Here is a 22,794-nt window from a genome sequence, read left to right as displayed (position 1 = left end):
GGGAAACAGGGAGAATTGTCCCAACCACATGCCCGGGGTGGACTGTTTTACTAATTCAGCTCCCAGGGGTAAAAACTATAAAAATGACAAAAACAGCAATCTGGAAAAAGTGCCACCTCCCTTTTTTGAAAATCTGTTTAAAAAAAAAAAAAAAAAGAAAAGAAAGAGAAAGATTTCCCATTCAGGGTCAGTGACCAGTTGTTTGAGAATTCAGCCAGACCATGTGGCTGCTTTTAAAAAAAATTCCAAAGGCCAGAGACACGTTCTCATCTGGATTGCTCTTCCAAGTGTCCAGACCTTAGCAGAGGCTGTTTTCTTCTCTGAGCCTCAATTTCCTCAACGGCAAAACGCAAGCGTGAGATAAGGTTATCGCATGGATTTCGTTCAGCCCTGGGAATCTATGGTTCTGGGACTCTCTGCTCTCCTTTAAAAAAAAAAGTATTGTTATTAGAGGAGAACAGGAAATGGCTCCTCACAGTAACATGACTTGAATTCCCTTTTCACAGATTATCACCCCGTTCAGGACCAAAAAAACCACAGGACTCAAGGGGGCCACAGCCCTGATTTGGGGAGCCAGGCTTGTCTTGGCCGGAAGGCGGCTCAGCTGGTTCATTCCATCGGCCTGGACTGGTGCATCTGAGTCACAAGAGCCATCTCCAGGTAAGAAGCAAGGGGCGTGGGTGGTGGCAGACCGCATAGTCCGCACCCGCCCTGTTAGGGTGGGGGGCGCATGATAGGCACACTCGGAGAGTACATGGGAGTGTTAGGGATGGCCGTTTCACCAGATTTGTCATCCGACTGGAAACCATGCCTCCTAATGCCACAAATGTGTAAAAGGAGGGGGGAAAAAAGGACCTAATTGATAACTGGTGTACACTTCAAGGTAGCTGTAGCTGTCGTTTGGAAGTGATTAAAGGTCCCTGGGCTCCATAATAAGTGCATCCTGAGTGGGAGCTGCCCGGAGACAGGGCTGCGTGTCTGGGCATGAGACAGAGGAGTCGGGAACTACGTGCCGGAGGAGAGCGTGTCAGAGCTGTTTTGGGTTGGGCTTCTTTGTTGTTGTCATTGTTGTCGTTTTTGCAGAATCCGTTTGGGATGAAACACTTGGGGTTTCTTTCTGCCCGTCCTGATTTAGCCAAGCAGGGGGGAGAAGTCTTGCTGGAATCTCTCCCACTGTAACATTTTTAGAGACAAATTGAGTTCCTGAACTTGTCATCCAAGAGCGCTTGTGGGGCACGAGCTGCCGGTCAGCATTCCCCTTGCCCTCTTCCCTCGCCGCTGGTGCGCCGGCTCTCTCGTGACCTCCCTCCTCTCTCACCTCCCCCCAGTCAGTTCCGGACACTTTTCTTGTTATCGACAAAGCAAGGGTCACATCTACTTGAAATTCTTTTTTTAAAAAAAGATCTTTTTTTAAAGATGTATTTATTTATATTTAGAGGGGGAAGGGAGGGAGAAAGAGAGAGAGAGAGAGAGAGAGAGAGAGATATCAATGTGCGGTTGCTGGGGGCCGTGGCCTGCAACCCAGGCATGTGCCCTGACTGGGAATTGAACCTGTGATACTTTGGTTCACAGCCCGAGCTCAATCCACTGAGCTACGCCAGCCAGAGCCTGAAATTCTTCATTAACTTGGACCTGATGTAAGCTGACATTCCTTCCTGAAGACTAGAGGTCTACGGAGAGTTTCTCTCCTAGACTATGTGGTATTCACAGGACTCCACTCAGCTGGCTTGGGAGTGGGGGTCAGAAGGACATGCCTATACACCGAGCTGGCCACACACCTCTTACCCTTTCCGCAGTTGCTGGTGTCACCTTCTGCCGTCCTCCTTCCTAAACTCCTTCTTTCTCATTGAGACGTCTTGAGTTTCCTTGAAAACTACAGCCAGAGCCTTTTATGAAGCTGAGCCCAGTATAGAAGGCGAGATCAGGTGGTTTCTAAGGTATTTTCCAGTCCTGTGTTCCAAGATCTCTTTATCCCAGATTGTTCCTCATACCAGGCCCTCATTCACCGGAGAATGGGGTGTACCTTGGGGTCCCCCTTCTTCTTTCTCTTCCCAGGGTGGTCCCTGAGCTGTCACCTCATTCAGAAGGAAGAGATGAGTTTCGGAATTAGACAGACTGACTTCAAATCTCAGTTCTGCTCTGATTAGCTGAGTGAGTTTACCTCGATTAGTTTGGATTCCTGATCTTCGGACTCCCCATCTGAGGATGGGGACGGGACATTCTCATTTGCAGGCTTGTGGCGAGACTCAAAGGAGACAATGCGTTAGGTAGTTTCTTCCTTATATCAGACTTCAACACATGTTAACTTTTCTCCCTGTCCAGCCTTATGTAGAGCTATTCAATATAGCTTTTATCCTCTGTTGGGGTCCGTTTGAGCCTTGGCCTAAAATCCAGGGACGGGCCTTGTGTACTCGCAACCTAAGTCCCAGCCAGTTACAGGAGAGAGGGGCTGTTTTCAGGCTCCTGATTTCAGGGCTTGTCTTCCCCAGCGGCCCTTCCCTCACCTCAGCCCTGGCCAGGGTCCCCTTGCAGCCCAGCCCCCTGGACTGCTTGCTCCGTTAGAGCTGGCTTCAGGGCCCACCCTTCCGTCCATCCTTGGTCACAGCAGGTGCTCCATGAAAACTAACCCCATCCCAGGAGCTCTGTTTCCTCCAGATGAGCAGAGTCTCAAGACCCGGGGGAATACTCTGACAGCTGGGATCCATTAATCTGGGGCAGGCGTCCTGGCCTGGCCCTCAGCAAGAGTTAGCTTCAAGTACATGTCCATCTGGGACCATGGCCTTGGTCTTCTGTCTTCCTGGTCTGTTACTCTGTGGGGCATTCATTCACGCAGGCATCCGTTCATTGCACAAACGTGTATGGAGCATGGGCCACGTGGCAGGTGTCCTTCTTGGTGTTAGGGGTCAGCACAACGCAACCCAGTGTTGCTGTTCTCATGAAGCTTGCGTTCTAGTCTGATGGAGGTTGTCCACAGGTAAATGGACATACATACATTGTATCAGGCAGCACTAAGTGTGATTAAATATTACATAAAAATATATCCAACATAGAGAGCTAGGAAGTTGGGAAAAGAGACATTACTGTCCTGTAGGGTGTAAGGAAGGCCTCCCAGTCTGGCATTATTGAGCAGGACCTGAACGAAATGAGGGAGGGAGGCATCATAAGCCCCCTGCATAAAGCATCCTAAGTAGAAGTAGGGATGGATGCCCTCATCTGGGAGGGTTTTAGGTTTTCACTCAAAGACCCGTCCTGGCGGTAGGTACTGAGACTCTGGAAGCGAGTGGACACAAGGGCCCGTGGACTGGCGCTCATTCAAGGCTGCCTGGGACGCTGCCTCAATAACTTAGATGGAAGTGAGCAGTTGTCCTCATTTGGTCATTGTGGAACCAATTTGCTAGAGTGGGAATTTTCCCACAGGAACCACCCAACAGGTCATTTCTACCAGTTCTCTTGAAATGTGTTCGCCTAGGCTGTTGCCAAGTCTTGGCTTCAGAAGAAAGGAAAGATCCCGTTCATTCGGCAAAACATCTGAGTGCCTGTTATAGTCAGTGCCAGTGCTGGACGCCAGGGTAAACGTGATTAGATCCGGCCCCTGTCCGCAAGTTGTCTGTGGTGTCACCGGCAAGACCTGCTAGGAACTAGGCAACACACACCGTCCGTGCTGTGTAAGAGTGGGTGTGGGGGAGCCCAGAGCGGGGGCCCCCAACCCACACGAAGGTAAGCTGCCTGGAGACACGCTGTCTCCACCAGGTCCTGGAGATGAAGGGTAATGAACAACACGGAGGGTGGGACACTCTTGGGAGAGGGTGTCGGAGTTTTAGGCAGAGAAAAGGCATAACGAAGGGCGTGCCCCTTGGGAGGGGTGCGTGCTGTGCCATTCACCATGGCTGTGGAATGCAACGTGAGGCGACTCAGAGGCCAAGGACTCCTTCACAGTGAGAGGCTGGAGCCTTGAATGTCAGCCCAAGAGGGCTGGGTCCGTTCTGAGGATGGCACAGAGCTGGGAACAGGTCTTTAAGCAGAGATCGATGGCCTGATAAGATTGGAGTTTTATGAAGCAAAGGGTCTGGTTTTATTTGCTCCCCCACCCGCCCAGTGCTTGAGAACGCTTGTGTTACACCCATTTCCTATAATGCTCTAAGACCACAGTTTGCTTGGCCGTAAAGGAGGTAACTACAGATGGACTGAATGAGACACCCATTGGGAGTGGAAAAGCTTGTGAGGGGAAAGAAGGAGCCAACAGTCCCGGGAGCAGACAGTGAGTAAGAGTCTGGGCCTGGTCACAGCGCTGTGGACGCCGAGAAGGAGCATCTCTCCGCCCAGGGAAGGCAGGGAAGGCTTCCAAGAGGGGCCATATGAGCTGGGCATTGAAGGGTGAGTACGAGTTGGGGTCTGGGAGAGAGACGCTCCTGGTACCGAACTGCACTCAGTAAAAAAGGGCGAACGCTCGACTCTCTGTGATGGTGGGGAGGAGATAGCAGAGCGATTGTCGGGCACAGACAAGGCCTCGACTCTGCCTTTTCAAAACCCATTAGGAGCCACCCCCTCACCCTCCCACCTTGTTCCCAATGGTGACTGAAAAGAATTAAATGCACTAATTTGAGTTGATCTCTTCCCTGACCCTGTGGAGGTGTGAACGAGCAGAACAGGATAAGGGGGAACAGACAGGAAGTGGAGGGGAGAGGAGGAGGGATCCGTCCCCATCACCCCAAACTCCGAGTCAGCAGCATGCATTGTGCCAGAGCTCTCTGGTGGCACAAGTCAACCTTTCCGAGAACCGGGTCTGCTTCTTCCCAATGAAAACCGGGAGATTTTAAAAAACTGTCTGTCCTTCTACCTTCCTCTTAGAAAAAAAATGTATATTTATGGGCATGTACATATGTGTGTGCTACATGTGTATATGTACATATATGCACATATGCATGTGTTATGTAGAATTTATTTTAACCCAGAGGAGAACCTGGGGCTGACCTCCAGACGTCACACTTTTTGGCTGGGAGATGAACGGACGGGTTGGAACTGACCTCACTGACCCACACACATTCCTAGATGGCCCAGGTCAGTGCCCTTCATGGTACTGGTCATTCACGAGCACAGCGGGAGGGACTTTTGGAGCCAGGTACGGGAGAGAGGAGGGAGCTTGTCCAAGGCTCACAGCTACAGGTGGTCAGGAGCCACACTTTTCCTACTTGCTTCTTGTCTCCCCTTCCACAGTACGTGCCATGTTGCCCTCAGATACATATGTGAGGCTTCTGGTAAACCAATGAGAAGCAACTAAGAGTCTCCCTTGGACATTGCCCTCGCCCAGAGCTCTAAATTCAGACCTGGGCAGAGCAGTGACATCCTGTTGTGGAATCAGAGACACATGTGCCTAAAGACCTCTCCAGATTCTTCTGGTGCTGGCCAACTCTCAACATGCTTCTAGAGACGGGGAGCTCACTACCTACCAGGGCAGCTAGTTGCCATTCCCGGCGCTGGTCAGCACCCTCCCCTCTTCACAGATCCATTTTCAAACCTGACCATGCTCATCTCTGCTTGGCTTAGACATCTCAACGTCCATGGCCTTGAGAGCAGGTGCTTTGCTTTGATTGAGGCTCTCCATTTCTCCTTTCAGAGACCAGCTGCCCTCACCAGAGCTGGGACTCTCTGGCCTCTTGTTCTTGGAGGACCTTCAGCTCTTCCTGACGGGTATGATTGAGCATAAGACACAGATTCCGATTTCTTCTCTTCTCCATCTAAGGAAAGGCCTCAACATGAACTTCCTCTCACCTCCTTCTGTCTAGAACCCTGGCTGTTCCCCTAAAGTAAGCATTTCTTTTGAATGCCTTTAGCAGACATAAAGTAAAATTTAAGAAGAAGAAGAAGATGAAGAAGAAAAATCAATGAAAGGGAGAAAGAGAAGAGAAAGAGACAAGAAAGTGAGTGATGAAGGAAAGAGAAATGCCTGTAGCCTTAGCATTAGGTTGGTTCTAGTCCACGCTCTGACGCTGGCCCACCCGGGACACCCTCTTCCCTCGCCATCATCACTATAAGAGACTTAGACTCGATCTCCAGGTGCTTCCATTTCCAACTTGTCCCCAAGGACAGTCTTTGACTCCCACTGAACCCCTAGGTGGTCCAGCAGGACCCTGGTGTGGGACTCGTGTTGCGTCACCACTGCAGGAAGCACCTTTGGAAGGTGAGAAAAGAGACCCTTCATCTCTTCTTGGAAGGGGGGCCTCCATGAGTCCCAGAACACAGAACAGCTGATCTGGTTCACAGAGTAAAAGGGGCGCGTGGCCTACAACCCACCCCATCCAACCTGTGCCGTGAGCCCTGGTGTAGCTGATGGCCTTGGTTCATTCTCTTGAAGCTCTGGTCTCTGGCTTCCTTGCAGCTGTGTCTTTGCCTCTTCTCTAGTTGGAAATGGGTCAATCAGTGCAGGGGGTTTGGCCCTGACATCAAGCCTGCCTTTCTCAGTTGGGTTGTAAGTGACCAGCCTAGGGTCCCAGGGTGGATCCTTCATGACCTGGAAAGCAGAAGGACCCCAGGGTCAGGGCCAGGCTGCCAACCAGCGGGGGAATTCTGCAGAGTTCTTAATGCGAGAGCAGACCCAGAGAAGTACTTCCTTTGAGGACTTCGGCTCGGCCGTCAGTGGCCCCCACAGGACCCCCTTCTTTCTCTTCTCCTGCCTCTGCTGCTGGTCAAGGAAACCTGGAATGGCAATCTTGATCATCTTCCATTGCCATAGCATGGGCTACAAGGGCCTGGAATGTGATGACAATTGCAGAGGCACGTGTCCCCAGTTTGAAGGAATGTCATACACCAGATACTGTAGCCTAGAGTGGACCTTCGGTGAGGTGGTTTAACTGTGGCCATCGCGACATGCTGTGTTACATAGTCAGGACACAGACGAACACACCTCCCGGGCGGAACCCTCCTCTGCCACGTGCTCTGGGGAGCTCAGTGGTCCCCCCACCTCCCGTTCACCAGTGTCCTCGTCTGTGAAGTGGGACAGTCATCTGGGCCCGCTGCACAGGCTGCCCTGATCATTCAGTGAGTTAATAATACGTGTGAGCACTCAGAGTGGTGCCTGGCACGTAGAACGGATGCAGGAAGTCATAGCCATTCTTGCTTTGCCCTAAAGCCTCAGCTGGATTTTCTATCACGAATAAGTTTCTGGGATGTGGAGTGAGTTCAGTCATTTCATGGTTGTTTATTAAGCATCGCCTCTGTGCAGAAGTAGCCTTAGATGAAGGCTCAAAGCCGAAGTCAGCAACTCTGATTGACACAGACACGACCAGTGCCCTGCTGCTGCTCCATGTGCACAGCCGGAGCATTGGGAGCCCAGGGACTTCTCAGCGGAGCGGGGTGCAGTAGGGAGGGGATGGGGGCGGAATATGGGGGTGCATTGATAGGTGATGGTGGAGTGGGCTATGGATGACTTAGGGATTGGGGGACCTTTCTGAAAGGGGGAGCGGGAGAATGGCCAAGGAGAGAGGAATTGCTTGGTAGTGATTTTTTGGTTTTGGTGCAGAGGGTAAGCTCTACTGTAAGCCTTTTGATGTGAAATGCCGAGGGCACCAGGTGGAGATCCTGCCACTTGGCCCAGCTCTAGGGTGGGGAAGAAAAGGCTCAGGGCGGGCGTGGGGTCCCCCACCATGGGACAGAGCTGCGCCCCCTGGAGCGAGCACAGGCCTGTCTGTGTGCTGCTGAGAGCTTGGCCGGCCCGGCCCCTGAAGGCCCCACAAAGGCTTGCTTGTTCTCCCCTGACATCAGACCTCGCCCTCCGGATTTCTCTGTCCTTCTGGGGAAAGATCTCACACAGGGATAATGCAGTGAAAGGGAAGGAGGCCTGAGTGAAGGCGGGCTCAGGCGTCGCCATGCCAACCAGAGTGGAGGGTAGGAAGATGGCGCCTGCCATGGGCGTGCACACCTGCCAGGCCACACCCAGGATGGCCCCACGCCGCTGCTCAGCTTCTGGTGGGAGTGAAATAGAAGCCGCCGGTACCGGTTCTGAGAGGTGCTAGCTCTCTGGTCAGTAATGGACAGTATATTCTAGGGTCAGATTAAGTAGTTGCTGCAGACAGTGGGTTGACTGTTTAAGTAAGCAAGTATTGTATTTAAACACCTGGATTTTCTGTTTTAGCAAAGACTTAGAGAGAGAGTTTTGCTTTGGAAATCCATAACAGCTTCCTTTTAGAGTGATCTGTGAGATCGTCTAGTCCCTTCTGTCTGACCCTTCCTTCAGGTGAGTAAACCGAGCTAGGGGAGTAGAAGGCAGAGCTGAAAATGGACGTGAAAATTTATGGCCATATAATCTCAAGCCCAGGACTGGGGCGTGTATGGGAAGCACTTAGCACAGACCTGGCCCTGGGGGCTCGATAAATGCCGTTCCTGGTTCCTCGATGAACTTGACTTTGCGCTAACCAATAAGTGAGCTCAGTCATAAAGCAAAAATGCCTACAAAGCCAGAACAAGGGGAACTTCTGATTTTCTTCACCCTAAACCAACGAGTTCTAAAACAGTCACCTAGTTATAGATACGGGGTGAACAGGGAACTTGACATTGAAACGTCAAATGTGTAGTCTGGTGTAGCGGTTCTCACACTGACGGCCAAGGGCTTAGGGTAGGAAGTGAAACATGAGCTGGCATCTCCACGGTCTCGTCGGTGTCCTTCCCACACTCCACTGGACACCAAACCAGCTGAGGTCATTTTGTTTTGCTGGGTTCTCCAGTGGTATGAACTGAGGAGCGGCCCCGGACCTCAAGTTTGTGTAACAACTCGCTCTCTTCCAGTGGCATCAACAAGTAGCCTAAACAGGATTTGATCTGCCTGTGGGGCCTGTGGACCCTGCAGCGAGTGCAGGGCCCAAGCTTTCCAATGTGGTCATTTGTGGCCGCAGACGCCAGCCTGGGAACCCGGGCTGCAGGGTCAAGTTGAAATCAGGACAACACATGGTTTAGTCATCAAGAGCAGGGCTGGGCTCAAGCATAAATTTGGAGATACACTTGGTGAGTTTGTTTGTTTGCTTCAGTTGTGGTCTGGGTCGACCCGTCCAAACAGGGAAGTCCCGCGGCGGCTCTGCTGCCTGCCCTGTGTATCTCGAGTTTCCTGCAGGAGCTCCCCCTGACCGAAGTGCCCCTCTGCCCCCTGTCATCAGCCCCGGGGGTGGTGGTGCAGGTCACCAACAGAGGATCTCCCGCTCTCTTCATTTGCATGTCAGATTAGCTTCCTGGTCCACGATATAATTGTGAGTGCGTGTTCCTTCCAAGTGAGTGATAGAAACTCATCTTGACAAGGTTGGCATAGGATTTTAACGTTAAAAAAAAATCTTTACTCTTTGCGAGCCAAGTCAAATAGATTCAGCCACAAGACAGATGTGTCCCTGGGTAGAAAACGTGATTTAAGAAATGAGCGGAAGGGGCCGGGGAGGACTTTGGCTAAGCCACGTGACTGGATCTATTAACTTTTGATTCCCAAATGTCACGGCTCCTCTTCCGGCAAACCCGTAACAGCAGTCCTCTTGAAATGACCTTGAGCAGGAGTTGAGTTACCGCATTGGGTGCCGCAGCTGTGGGATTTTTACAAGGTTTACAACTAAGAGGAATAACACTTAGAAAATGTTCAGGATGCTGAAATGGATCCCTCTGCTTTGTCTTTTTTTTTTTTTTTTTTAAATGAACTTCTGTTTTTGTCCTAAGTGCCTGCCCAGACTGGGTCTGGAGTTTTTAATATGAGATGATATCGCCTCTTAGTGGAGAAAGTACTTAACTGCATGCTCTTGAATTTGTGCAAAGGAAAGCTGTTTTAACAGAGTATATATTACTTTAGTAACTCTCAAAACTAAACTACTTATCTCTTTTGAGTTATGAGAATTAATTGAGATAATTGTGGGAACGACTTAAAAATTACAGGGTTATCTGGTAATGAGGATTTTTGGAAGCAGGGCACTGAGTGAAGTAATCTCTCTTATTAAAGATTGTCTTTCTTTTTAAGGGAGTGGGAAGGGAGAGAGAAAGAGAAGGACAGCAAAGTCGATGTGCAAGAGAAACATGGATCGGTTGCCTTTCATATACGCCTGCCTGGGGACCTGGCCCACAACCCAGGCCTGTGCCCTGACCGGGAATCGAACCGGCGATTGTTTAGTTCACACATTGACACTCAACCCACTGAGCCACACAAGCCAGGGCATGAAGTAATCTTTGAATTTTCAGGATTTCAGGTTCAGGGCCCTCCGGGCCAGCTCTTAAAGGTATTAGGAGAGGTGGCTGAAGACTGGCGACAGCATACTAGGGAGTAAGTAAAAGTAAGTTTGTAGCTGTACGTGTGGAAAAAGACATGCAGGTTAGGATGACTACAACAGCTCTATTAGCTCAGAGGACTGTCACTCACAACTGCGAACCTGCCTTGGCCCACTTCCGTCACTCCTGTCCATCAGAGCCGTAGGAGGGCAGAGGTCAGCTCTAACTCAGGAGCAAATGCAAGGGTAAGGAGGGGCGAGTAGATGGATAACCTGATGGAGCCGGTAGAAATTTTCCAATTAAACAGGATTGTTGTTAGACGGGCAATTGCTAGAAAATTTTGAAAAAAGCTTATTACGTACTCCATTGAATGCAGCCATTCCCTGGGCCATGTAAACAGACGTCTGAACCCTTAGGGTCTGTGTTAGCGACATTGTTCCATCATCTCACGGAATTTCGTACGAGCCAATGGGGCATCCCGAACCTGGCACCTTAATGTTACAATTTTGCTATTATTATAATTGCAACAAGACCTGATTCGGGCTTCCAGGGCTGGGACTCTGGCGGGTCCTCTATTGCTTCTCAGATTCCAGAGGAAAGAGCCTGAGTTAGAGACATCAAATTAGACCTTTGAATACGCACGCTAGATTAAACCAAGCTGTCCAAACATTGCCTAATATAGGGCCCCTTTATTAACTATGTGAAAAATTATCGGTAGTTAGCATATCTGTGCGTTTCGGGACGTCTGATGCTTCCCGTAACAGAGGCTTGAGAGCAATTTCTGTTCAGTAGTTCAAACACTCTACCCGACTTCGGGATCACTGCTGACACACGCACAGAGATAGACTCTACAGCGCTGCCTGACTGTAGCGGTGGTCAGTTTTTATAGAGGTGGCGCATTTGAAAGTGCCGGGACCCTGCCATCACCGTCCTTCCCAGCGACCTTGACATCCAAGGGCTCAAGGAGCAACACCAGGGATGCTCTGCAGGCACGGGCAGTTCTGTTTCTTTTCTTTTTTAAGATTTATTTTTATTTACTTTTAGAGAGGGAAGGGAGGGAGATAGAGAGAGAACATCAATGTGCGGTTGCTGGGGGTCATGGCCTGCAACCCAGCCCTGACTGGGATCGAACCTGTGATACTTTGGTTCGCTAGCCCGCGCTCATCCACTGAGCTACGGCAGACAGGACTCAGCAGTTCTCTTCCTTAAGTGGAAGTCGCATCCCATTTCTATTAACTCAGCTCATGGTTTGGCGTTAGATCGTCACCTGAATATGTATTTGGTCATGTTGAACTTTCTCATTGCATAAAACTTGAGTCTCTCAGGACAAAGAGGCATTTTCCAGATTATTTAACAGGGAGGTTAGCGGGTGAAAGGATGAGACTCAGAGAGGGAGAAAAATGAACCTTCCCCAAGGTTCTGTAGCAAATAGGTGACTGAAATGAGATCAGGACACAGAGCCCGGGACTCCCTATGTGGTCGGTGGCATCACCAACAAGCCAGCCATTGGCACCTCCCTTGTCCTTCAGGGCCCGGGTTACGCGTGAACTGTCTGGCCCGCCTCAGGGGCCAGGCTGCAGCCTGCCCAGGAAGGTACTGCTCCTGCTTTCTAGCTTCCGAATTCCTCTCTGATCTATCAGTCCTTAGCTGATTCTCCTGGCCGACCCTCCCTCTACTGCCCCCCAAAATGCACTTGGTCTTTTATAGTCCCATATATAATGCCCCTCAGGAAGACCATGCTCACCAACCATGCATTTCCCCACCCCCTGGAAGGACGGCCTCTCCCCCGTTCTCATCCAGGTGAGAGTGTGTGACCAAAATGCCAGGTGTCCTGAGAGCCCCTCCTCCCAGGGGATAAGGAGGAAGAAGCATACGCTTGTTGGAAGAGAAACTCCAAGGGATCATGGGAGTTGTGTTCACGAATGGATAACTTCATTCGTTCCACGTACAGGCCGTGGAGTTCCTGCCACGTGCCAGGCCCCCAGTCTGAGAGTCAGGGATGGCATAAGTCAATGGAGACAGAGGTTTACAAAAATAGCGACAGTGGCTGGGGCGTGGCGTGAAGTGCTGTTTTGGGACAGAGTGGTTAGTTGGGCTCCAGTGAATAATAAACCCTGAACAGAGGCCTAAAAGGAAAACCGTGCAGATATATGGGGGCAGTGGGGGGTGGGGGGGCTGATTCAGGCAGAAGGACTAGTGAGGGCAGAGGTCCTGTGGCGAAACGTGTGTGATAAGGCGGAGAAAGGAGAAGTGGGGAGGCCAGGAGCAGTGACGAGCATAGTGAAGGAAGGAGAGATGCTGGGGGCGGGCTGCCCTGGGACAGCATCGCCGTGGGCCTTGCTGGCTGCGAGAAGGGTCGTCTATGTTACTTTAAGTAAACAGAAGTCCTTGAAGGGAGTGAAGCAGAGGGGTGACAAGATGCAGTTTTAAAGCATCGTAGCAGCTGCCACATCACAATTGACCAAGTGTTGGGAGTGGTTATGAGCTAGGAGATCTGCCTAGGAGGCAAGTAGGGTATTCTGGGCAAAAGATGGTGATGGCTTCTGGCTTGATCTAGGGGCACCGATGAGGGAGGGTGTGAAAATGATCGATGTAAGATACATCCTGAAAGTGGAGCTGGTGGAATCTGTTACTTGGATATGGTGTTTGAAAAGGGAGAGATGAGGCATAGGTAACACCAATACGTTTGAACTGATCATCTGGAAAACATGGACCGCGCGTAATTGCATTGACTCAGACAGGAGAGACCTGGGAAGGGGTGGATTCTGAGGTGAGAAACCAAAACTTGAATTCTGAATGTGCTGTGGTTTGAAGTGTCTATGAGAAGTCAAGTAGTCAGTAGATTATATGAGTCAGGTGACAGTCATAAATTTGGAAGCCATCAGCACACGTACTCTAGGAGGGTATATAAAGCCCTCACAGGTGTTAGTATTCCACAGAAAGAGGGATTCTTCTTCATGGCCAGGGGGAACAGAACTAAGGCCAAGTGGGTAAACAATAAAAATTACAATAGCAATCGTGACTGTAGCAACTATCACTATATGTCTGGCTGTTGACATATATTGTCTCATTATTCCAAGAACCACTGTTGAAGAGGTTGAATTAATCCCTGTGTTGCTCTGTTGAAGCTCAGACTCCAGGGAGGTGAGGTAAATATGGCTAAAACTATTAACACTATCCAGCTAATAAATGGCGGAGCTGGGATTCAAACCCAAGTTCATGTTCTTGGTGCCACACTGACCCTCAGAACCAGACCACGGCTCAGGTCAGGAAGTTCAGTGGAGTGCCTCTTCCTTCATCTTCGAGAGAGACAGCTGAGCTGAGACTTTCTGCCCGCTCACTGCCCCACCTTCCCACTGTCCTGCAGGCTAGGCATTTCAGGTGCCGGGGAACGTCGTGCGTGTATGTGCTGCCACTGGCCAGCACAAACACACACTATAAAAGCAAGGGAGGATGGGTTGAAAAAAGGTTAGAGAGGTAAGCGCTTAGGAAGATAAAGTCACATTTCTGCTTTATACACCAGCTGCAGTTTCAGCAAAAATGTTTCACCATGGGTGGCTTATTGATTTCCTTTGCCAATTCCCACGGGTCAGGTGACAGTGCCTGCCCTGTGGAGGCGGGTGGAGGAGGGGCAGTGCAGGTGTTCATTCGACTCTGGCCAAGTGGCAGGCCTTGGGCTGGGTGATTTCCACCACTCCTGCCTCAGCCAAATGAGTGCAGTGAACTCCATCTAGGAAAATAAGATCCGAGGCATGGGACGACAAGTCCAAGGTCCCGTAGCTAACCCATGTTGCAGTTCAGATTTGAGCTAGGTTTTCCAGGCCCCGGAAGCTCACATCTGTTGCACCTGTGCTTCTCAGAAAGGGGAGGATGAGGCTGGGGTCCTGAGAGCAAGCACCTCATGTGCTTTTCGCATCGGAGTATCCCAGCATGCAGTTCTGTGGACCGCCAGCAGAGGGCATCGCGCGCCCGGGTTCTCCGGCCCGCGGCCTGAAGCCATATTGAATGAGCAAAGTTCTGCAGCAGACTCCGTGAGATCTAAATGTCTCCTTGGCAGGAAATCCGCGAGGAGCACTGCGGGGTTGTGCAAACAGCCTTACAATGTCCGCTTGTGTGTATGCACTCGGCTTCGCCTGCGCCGCCCACAATGCTCTGTTTTCTTGGATAATGGGGCTCTGTGGACCCATGCCTTGTCATGCAAAGGGAGTGACCTGCGTTTGTCATAAATGGGCTCTTGTATGATTAATAGCCATGCGAACGAGCCCGCAGCAGCCATTCAGCCCTCGGCTTCACCGAGGTGGTGGTCTGAGCGAGGCCTTTCTTCCCCCGCTCCAAAGCAGCAGTGCAGGATTTATTGTAAAAGGGAAACGACTTGTTTACATTGTGGTTGCAATTTTTTATATGCAGGACAGGAGGTGCAATAAATTAGCCGAATGGATGCCAGGTAGGACACTGCATTTTGCCTGCATTACCTTCTTTACTCATAAAAAATACTGCCAAGGAAGTATTATGATTTACATTTTACACATGAGGGAAATTCACAGGAGTGGAACGACTGGCCCAAGGTCTCCCAGCTCCTGCTATTTCTAATAAGTGACTCTCTGACCCTTTCGTTGCGGTCCGCACACTTGGAAACACCTTTCTCATTCTGCCCAGTGTTGGTGATCTGAAAATGGATGAGGAATTTTCATTCCTGGGCTTCTGGGTGCTTGTCGTGCCTCCTGGAATCAGATGCAAAAACATGTGAGCCGGTGCATGTGTGCGTTTTTCTAAGAAGGCTGTTTTTCATCAGGCTCTCAAAGTCGCCCATGATTATAAAACAACAGAAGCGTGTACCCCCAAATATTTCTATGTGGGGAAATAGTAGTTTTCCCTGACCTCTTCCTCTCACCAATGGCTGCTTTCCCTGCTCTGTTCGGTTGCAGTTGGCATCTTGTTGTAGTTGCTCTGCAGTGGCTACTGAGCTAACGCTTCCAAGTCATTTCAGGGGACATAAATGATGAGGGTTTATTATGCTGGGCCTGTGCTTGGTGTTTGGGGTGGGGGGTGTGTGGTGGAAATGGGTGGGCATTCTGAAATGAGGAAGACCTAGCCCTTGAAAGAATTCACAGCAAGAAAGGTTGTTAATTCAAGCTGGGGAATGGGTAGGAGGTTTCTGGGAGGAAATGCTATTGGATACGGACCTTGAAAGATAGACAAGACACCCAAAAGCAGAGGAGAAGGGAAGGGCACTCTATCCAAAGGGAAAAGCATGAGCAAAAAAAAAAACTAAAACAAAACAGAAGCAGAACACAGGAGGCTAGAACCCTTGGCACCGTCTCTGGAGTGACCAAAGTACAGAACGTTCGGAGGAGCCGAAGCTCCGGTGAAAGAGCAGGGCAGGTTTTATGGCCTGAACGCCTTGTAAAAAATGTGCCTTCTTCATCTGATAGCCAGCTTGGAACGCATTTGCCCTAAAACACGGTTTCCTCCACCCGGCTAACTCCACGTCCCTCAGCCACGGAGCCTGCCTGGGAGCAGCTCTCTCAGCCCTGAGCAGACTCACCCCACCCGGCGTTCCTGACCCACCCACCCACGTCTGTTTCCATGGTCTTCGTAACGTGCGTGGAGGTCAAGCCAGGGATTTTATTTTAAAACGTGAAGTTTGGTTTGCAGTGAAGAGTGCTTTGCCACCAAGCCAGTTGCTCCTTTCCAGAAACTGGAAGCAAACCCAGACACACTCCCGCTTCTGGGGGAGTTCAAGGGCGGTTTGGGCGGTCTGGGTGCCCCCGATGCTGAGGATGTCGTGGAGCTGCCGTCTCCTTGGAACTCAAATTCTTCAGCATTCTCATGTTGGTGTTTCAGTGCTTATAATTTTTCACAAGCCACACTTCCCAGAATAAATTGACCTGGGAAGTAATACCCCTATGCTTTGATCCTTCAATTCCCAACCCTCCTTTGTACCTGGTGGGCAGGGGGAGCCTTACAGACCAAGTCAATCCACAGCACCGGGGCAGGTGGGGTTCCTCGGGGGCTTTCCCTCCCTAGCAGGACTCCCTCCAATAGCATGTGCCTCCCTGGGCCTTGATCTACCGGGTCTCATTTCACCACCTGACGGCGAACCATGGACACAGAGGAACTTCAGGCACAAATGTGTGATACACCTGCCCAGGTCATGGAGGGCAAGCAGAGACCAGGGGAGAGCCTTTCCTCCTTTTGTGAGGTTGTGTTGTAAGATAACGGCAGTGCAAGACATCTCGTTCGCCGGCATTCATGTCACATGCGACATGACACGCTCTGGGGCACTTAGTTGTGGAGTGGGTTGGTGGGGGGTGAGCGAGAGTGAGGACAGTGGCCAGAGACACCAAGGGCAGCCTGCGGCAAGGGGAGGGCCTAGAGAAGAGGCGCGTCCAAGGGCAACGTGGAAAATACGTGGATGGAGTTCGGTGACAGGGTGGATCTGAGCGCTGCGGCAGATGCAGACATCTCCGAGGACACTCAGGTTGCTGGCTCACACACCAGGTAGGTGATGATGCTTTGCGCTGAAGGAGTGGGGAGGAGGACCGGGGGGCAGGACTGAAGGGCATTATCCGCCCCCCCAACACACACACACGATTGCTAAGCTTGCAGGAAATGCACTTCATGTATGGACCTGGAGTTGGGAGGGGGCGTTCTGATTTGAGGCCAGAGGCTGAGAAGTCCTCAGCATGTGGATGAAAATTGGAGTCCAGAGGGTCTCACCTGGGAAGAAAGACCATTGGAGACAGACATTTAAAGGTCAGATGAGGGAAGTGGGAACTTAAGAAGGGCAGTCTGAAATAAGAGAGGACGGAGAGGACAGAGGCTGCCCAGTGTCTCGGTGCTCACGCCAGCCTCCCCTGCACCTCCACGCGCTGCGGGGAGGGGCCTGGCTCTTGCTCATTGAAACACCTCAGCAGGAGTCCTGGAAGAAGGAGGCTTGTAATCCCGGAGACCTGGCCGTCTGTTTAATCGAAATCAGTGATGGAGAGAGCAACCCAAAGTAGATAACTTTTCAGTGTTTCCTTCCATTTTCTAGACCGAAGTGAGGCCATGCAAGAAAGGTGAATAAATAGCTTGCCCACCAGCACTCAGGAGGCATGTGGCATTTCCAAGACCAGCACTTGGGTGCCTGGGGCGGCTGGCTCTGCCCAGGGTCCCCTTCCCTTTGAAATGAGGCAGGACCGGCCCGGGTGCTGACACTGTCCATCCTCCTCAGTAAGGGACAGGCTGGTCAAGCAGTGTCCTCCCAACTATGTGCTCGATTCCACCAGGGGAAGGGAGCAAATTCACTAATGACCGCCTGGCGGCGGGCTGGTCCAGGGCTCGGCCCTCGCGTGATTGTCTTCATGTTCACCAGCGTTTGAAACCGGGGGGCCACTGACTTGCATTCCCTAAAAATGAACCTATATTGCCCTCCTTTCTCGGACACTTTTTGCTGCTATAATATGAACGTTTATGGGGGGAAATTAGCTACGATGAGGTAACAGTCTATTTTAGAAACTGAACTCAGGTATCAATGGGGCTCTTTTCAACCTGCGCTTAATTGCTTAGCTCCATAATGGTCTCTCAGTGATCCTGTTGTCTTTTTTGAGAATTCCCATGGACCGTCTTCCCACTGGAATCTGACAACTTGCATCCCACGGGGAACGCCAGGTCCTTTTGAGGGACACCGCGGTACTAATGATCGATGAGAATATTCAAAGCGTTTTCCCATTTGAGTGCCATTACGTGTAGTGTTAAAACGTTTTGAAAACACATTTTAGCCATTAACTCATTTTTATTGTCAGATGAAAGTGCTTAATAGACTCACTCTACTTCAGTTTTCCTCCTTCATCTCGGAATGAAATCGTCTGTTGGATTCTTGGCAACCCGTTCGGCAACAGGACAGAAAACCGTATGACTTCATTGCAGAGGTGGCAGATGGGAAGGGACTCCCGGCCTGGCCCAGCCACCTCACAGCCCTGACCTGGTCTGGCAAATGCAACCTCCCAGTTTATAAGCCGAGCTACTTCATTACAGGGGTGCATTCCCCACCCCCCAGAAAAGCAGGTGCTTAATGTCTTGTAAGAAATAGGCCTTTAAGAAGGGACATGTTTTGTATCTGACGTATTATCAGCTTACAGCTAACTGGTTTTGCTTATAACTCAAAACAAGTGAGTAGTGTAAACGTCGTGTAAGGGGGTTCATCGGTTGTCGGGAGAGAATCTGTGAGCTGCACGAGTGCGGGCGTATCGGGGCTGTGCTGTGGACGCTGCCGGTGGCCATGGGAGGCCAGCTGGAGGCGCTGCTTGCTTTGCAGCGCAGTGTGGGGACCCTGCAAGCCTCAGGGTCATCGGCACGATTTCTCCCACTCTGACCCTCGTTGATCCTGTTGAAAGGTAGATTGTCTAATAGCCTTCCCAAAATCACAGCCAGTCCCGAGCAATGTTCCTACACCGGAACTGGACTGCTTTGCCCCATGGTGCTGGGCACTGTTGCAGTGGGGAGGGCGGACTTGTGGTAAGATGAAGGACAGCATGTAGCCGGACACAGCCGGAGGCACTGGCCTGAGACAGGGACCAGGTCCCTCTTTAGCTCCGCTCCCAGGCCCGGGCAAGTCCCTGACTGTGTTAGCAGCTCCGGGACTTTTGCATGTCATAAAGCAGTAAAATTTCAAAGTGAACTTTCAGGATTCAGGAGGTAACAATCACCATCACTTTGTGAAATAAAATCACTGTACCATAAAGCCACTGGAACAGCTTTCTGCAAGGCGTGCTGTGACCTGGCCCCTGTTTTTCTCGCTTTGCCGTGGAGCCTCGGGACAGAACATCTCGGGGACTGTTTGCCCGGTGCCGTGTGCCGGCCCTGGGCTAAGTGCTGGGGATGCAACGGTGTGGGAACATCCCTGCCCAGGAAGCCCCGCCATCCGCAGAGAGATGAAGGCATGTAACTGTGGGCCACACTGATGGGTGCTGTCAGCACGGCGTGTCAGCTGGCAGAGGGATGCAGAGCTCTCGCCAGGGAGTGGGTGTGGCTCCGTCTGAGGTGGTCAAAGACGAGGGAGGACTCAGGGGTCCTTCCGAAGGACCTGATCTTCACACTCACACTCGTAGGGGAATTCGGGGAGGCCGTTGCCAAGTGCCCAGCGTAGAGGTCAGGTGCAGCTGGATTCCAGACCTGCTCAGTCACTCGGGAGCTTGAGCACGTTTCTAAATCTCCAAGATTATGTCTTTTTCTCCCAATTGGGATATGAAGAATTCCTAGTTCATATGGTCATTGAGAAAATTAAAATCATACATACATGATAAGCTCTCATTGGTATGTCCCGTGGATCATTAAAAACAAAAAAGCTAGCTGTCAATACATTGTGAAGAGAAGGAGCAAGCCGTGCAAAGGCCCTGCGTCAGTGAAGAGCAGGGCTCCCGTGGCCGTGCGGGGTGTGGCACGGGCGTGGGGCACAGGGGAATGGCGGAAGAGAGGGAACAGAGGAGGCAAGCAAAGGTCAGGGGCCAGGTTTCCCGTGCCCAGTACATGCACTTGAACCCATTCTATCCTGCAGGCACCTGGGAGCCACAGAAGCACATTGCACAAGGAAGTCACATCCTCAGACTTGGTTTCCAGTATGAAACGAGTGGGAGAGAGGAGACAGGGGCAGGAGGGTGGGTGTGGAGGCTGTTTCCAGGACACAAGCATAGTCTGCGGAGGGTCTGAATGGGGACAGTCCAGGTGGGGATGGAGAGAGGGCACATGACTTTGTGGATGACCAGTGGGCTGTCCTTGTTAGGCAGCAGCGTTTAGCCCGTCCTGGTGAGGCTGTACCAGCATGAAGCAGAAACTCTAATGGCAGCAACGCACAGTGCGTGATGCTTTTATGTCTTAAAAAGTGAAATTGATGTTATGTTTATTTTCTATGTTAGTGGACAGACCATGAACCTGACATCCCCATTCTAGTCTTTTCCTTTGGCTTTCACATATTGTGGACCTTGGGCAAGTGCATTTTTATAAAATAAGAATTTTAAAAAGTTAATCCCAGTTCTGTGTACCATGAATTCTGATGACGTGTGGCCATGCACTGGGACTACAAATCAGGACGTTCAGAATCCATCCTAAGACTTTGGGAAGGACGCTCGCAATGCCTGACCCTCCAGTTCTGATCTGTAAAATGGGCTCAATAATACCTCCCCCCCCTTTGACACTTACTCAGGTTGAGGACAAATGTGGCCAGACTGACCTTTGTCAAAAATGAGATGTTCTGTAAACATATGTCGTTGTTGTGGTTGTGATTGGTCTATGGTTTATATGGTGGCTAAGTTGACAAAAAAAAATGTTTGTACCAGCCAGGATTTCTTAATCCCCAAACTACTGAGTTACGGGTGGAGAATCTAAGACTTTGATTTGCTCAAGTTTTCACCAGGGATGGTAAATAGTGTGGATTCTGGGAGGCGTGGCTCACTCCAACTGCTAACAACCACCACGCCTTCTGGCACTGCTCATTTATTATCTTAGACCTTAAGAAAAATATCAGAAAATTAAACCCTGTAGGACTGCTGTTTTATTTATCGACTCATTTCTTTTCTCATCTTCTGCGTCTCTTGGCAGAGGTGGTATTGGCTTAGGGATTCTCCGTCAGATAGTCAGTTACAGGAAAGGTCTTTTTAGCGCTTGGTCTGTGTGCATAAAGTCAAGGACAGATGTTCCGGTGTCTACAGGCAAAGGCCAGCACGCACGGTGCCCACGGTCTGGGCCCAGGTGCTTTGCTCCCTCACGTTTATACAAAACAAACAAAATCCCTGGTGAACGATGGCCTCCTCTTTTAACACAAGCCCTGGTTCATTGTGTTTGGCTTTACACTCTGGGAATACAACGAATGCTGTTACTTCATGTCTTGCTCCCAAACGAAAACAGACTTCGGAATGGGGGCGGGGGCAGGGAGGAGTGTGTGTTTGTGTGTGTGTACGTATTGTACACACGTGCTTAATTCTCTCCTTTTTTTTGGGAACTGGAAATATTCGCAGCAAACTGTTTCTTTGAGAGAATGGTTGTTTTCCCCCAAGGAGGAGTCTTGGGGGAAACAACTACTTAGAAGTGGTTTTGGAATCAGAGCCAAGAAAGTTGTCATAGGAAATACCATGTGTACACCCCAAATTGTCACCCCTGGGGGACAAGTGCCTCTCTTAGTGGGGACATGCGGGCAGTTTGTTGGCTCCGTAAGCCTTCCTGCAGGGAGTAGAGAGACACCCTCTTTCTAGACAACTTGGGAAAGAGTAGGGAAGGGCCCATTTCAAAATTATCTTGCAGTACATGAACCTGAAGAACACGTATTCTGTGTTCGCAAGACTTGTCGAGTCCCCAAGTTGTGTCTTCTGTTCTCCTCCCGCACCCCCAACCCCAGCTGGAGTCTTTCTCTGAGCCAATCCAGATTCCCAGCCCCTTCCCTGGTGGCACCCACTTCTCCTATAAGCCAGCTTTTCTGAAAGACCCATTCCACACAGTTCCCTCTCCTCTCTGGGTTCCTAAAGAAGTGTGTCCCACCCTGGCTGGTGCGGCTTGGTGGACGGAGTGCCGGCCTGCGAACCAAAGGGTTGCTGGACTGATTCCTAGTCAGGGCACATGCCTGACTAGGCATGTTGCGGGCCGTGCAGGAGGCAATTACACATTAATGTTTCTCTCCCTCGCTTCCTCCCTCCCTTCCCTCTCACTAAAAATAAATACATGAAATCTTAAAATAAAAAAAGTGTGTCCCTCCCTGTACAAGCCACGGAGAGTACGAGTGTGGAGCAGGCCACTGGGATTCCAGGGGAAACGGCAGACTTTCTCCCTGGAAAGGTGAGCATCTGTATGTGACATCCCGGGTGCACTCCCCACAGACTGCGGACCCTCCAAACCCCCAGACAGACACCGTCTAGGGGTCCGGACCCCAGGGTTTTCTGTACGGAAAAGAATGTAGACTTCGGGTTCCCAGACTCAACATCAAAAGTGACTCTGTCTTTTAGTCTCTTCTAGTCTTCAGAACTATGCTTAACCATCGGAACCTCTTTTTCTTCCAATAAACGTGAAGATAATTATAGCTACCTGAAGGGTAGTATTTGCAGTCCCTTCCTGAGTACGTATCCAACCATTAAATCCTTTCCTGCCTCTTCATCTGGTAGCCAAGACCTTGAACTCTCCCTTGCTGGGCCCCGACCAGACCCTCCTGCAGGAATAAACTGAGACGTTGCAACACTCAGTTGCAGCCCAGGTACTAGATCCAGGCCCGGGAGACGGCACTTGACAGTGACTCCCAGAGATGCCCAGGGAGGTGTGCGTGCATGCGTGTGCATGCGTGTGTGTGTGTGTGTGTGTGCATGTGTTTAAAGTAAATCTCACTTCACCACATCTTCAACACACTGGTTTTAAATAATACACATGCTGCGTGTCATTGACCGACCTCTTCTGTGTACAGCTGCTCTCACCTGGAGATTTCTCCTGTCGCAGCTGTCTCTGAGCCTATCATATTTTCCCTTTTCTTTTTAATCATAACGGCTGTGCTTCTGTAGTGTGATCCATTTGTTTTATTTTCTGGACACCAAATCTTGGAAGAGACCCATTTTG

General features: G+C 50.6%; 1 protein-coding gene across 1 annotated transcript in view; it reads left to right on the top strand.

Moving 5' to 3' along the window:
* The first annotated feature begins 506 nt into the window (after window positions 1–506).
* CYRIA (CYFIP related Rac1 interactor A) overlaps window positions 507–22,794 on the top strand; it is a 51,682-nt gene continuing 29,394 nt past the window's right edge. Inside the window, exon 1 of the mRNA XM_036027672.1 lies at window positions 507–662. The gene's annotated coding sequence lies outside the window, so the exon portion shown is untranslated. The remainder of the gene's footprint in view (window positions 663–22,794) is intronic.

This window comes from Phyllostomus discolor, chromosome 6 (assembly GCF_004126475.2).
Source record: "Phyllostomus discolor isolate MPI-MPIP mPhyDis1 chromosome 6, mPhyDis1.pri.v3, whole genome shotgun sequence".
Taxonomy (NCBI): domain Eukaryota; kingdom Metazoa; phylum Chordata; class Mammalia; order Chiroptera; family Phyllostomidae; genus Phyllostomus; species Phyllostomus discolor.
The sequence above is the reverse complement of the archived record's forward strand: the minus strand, read 5'-3'. Positions and strand labels throughout refer to the sequence as shown.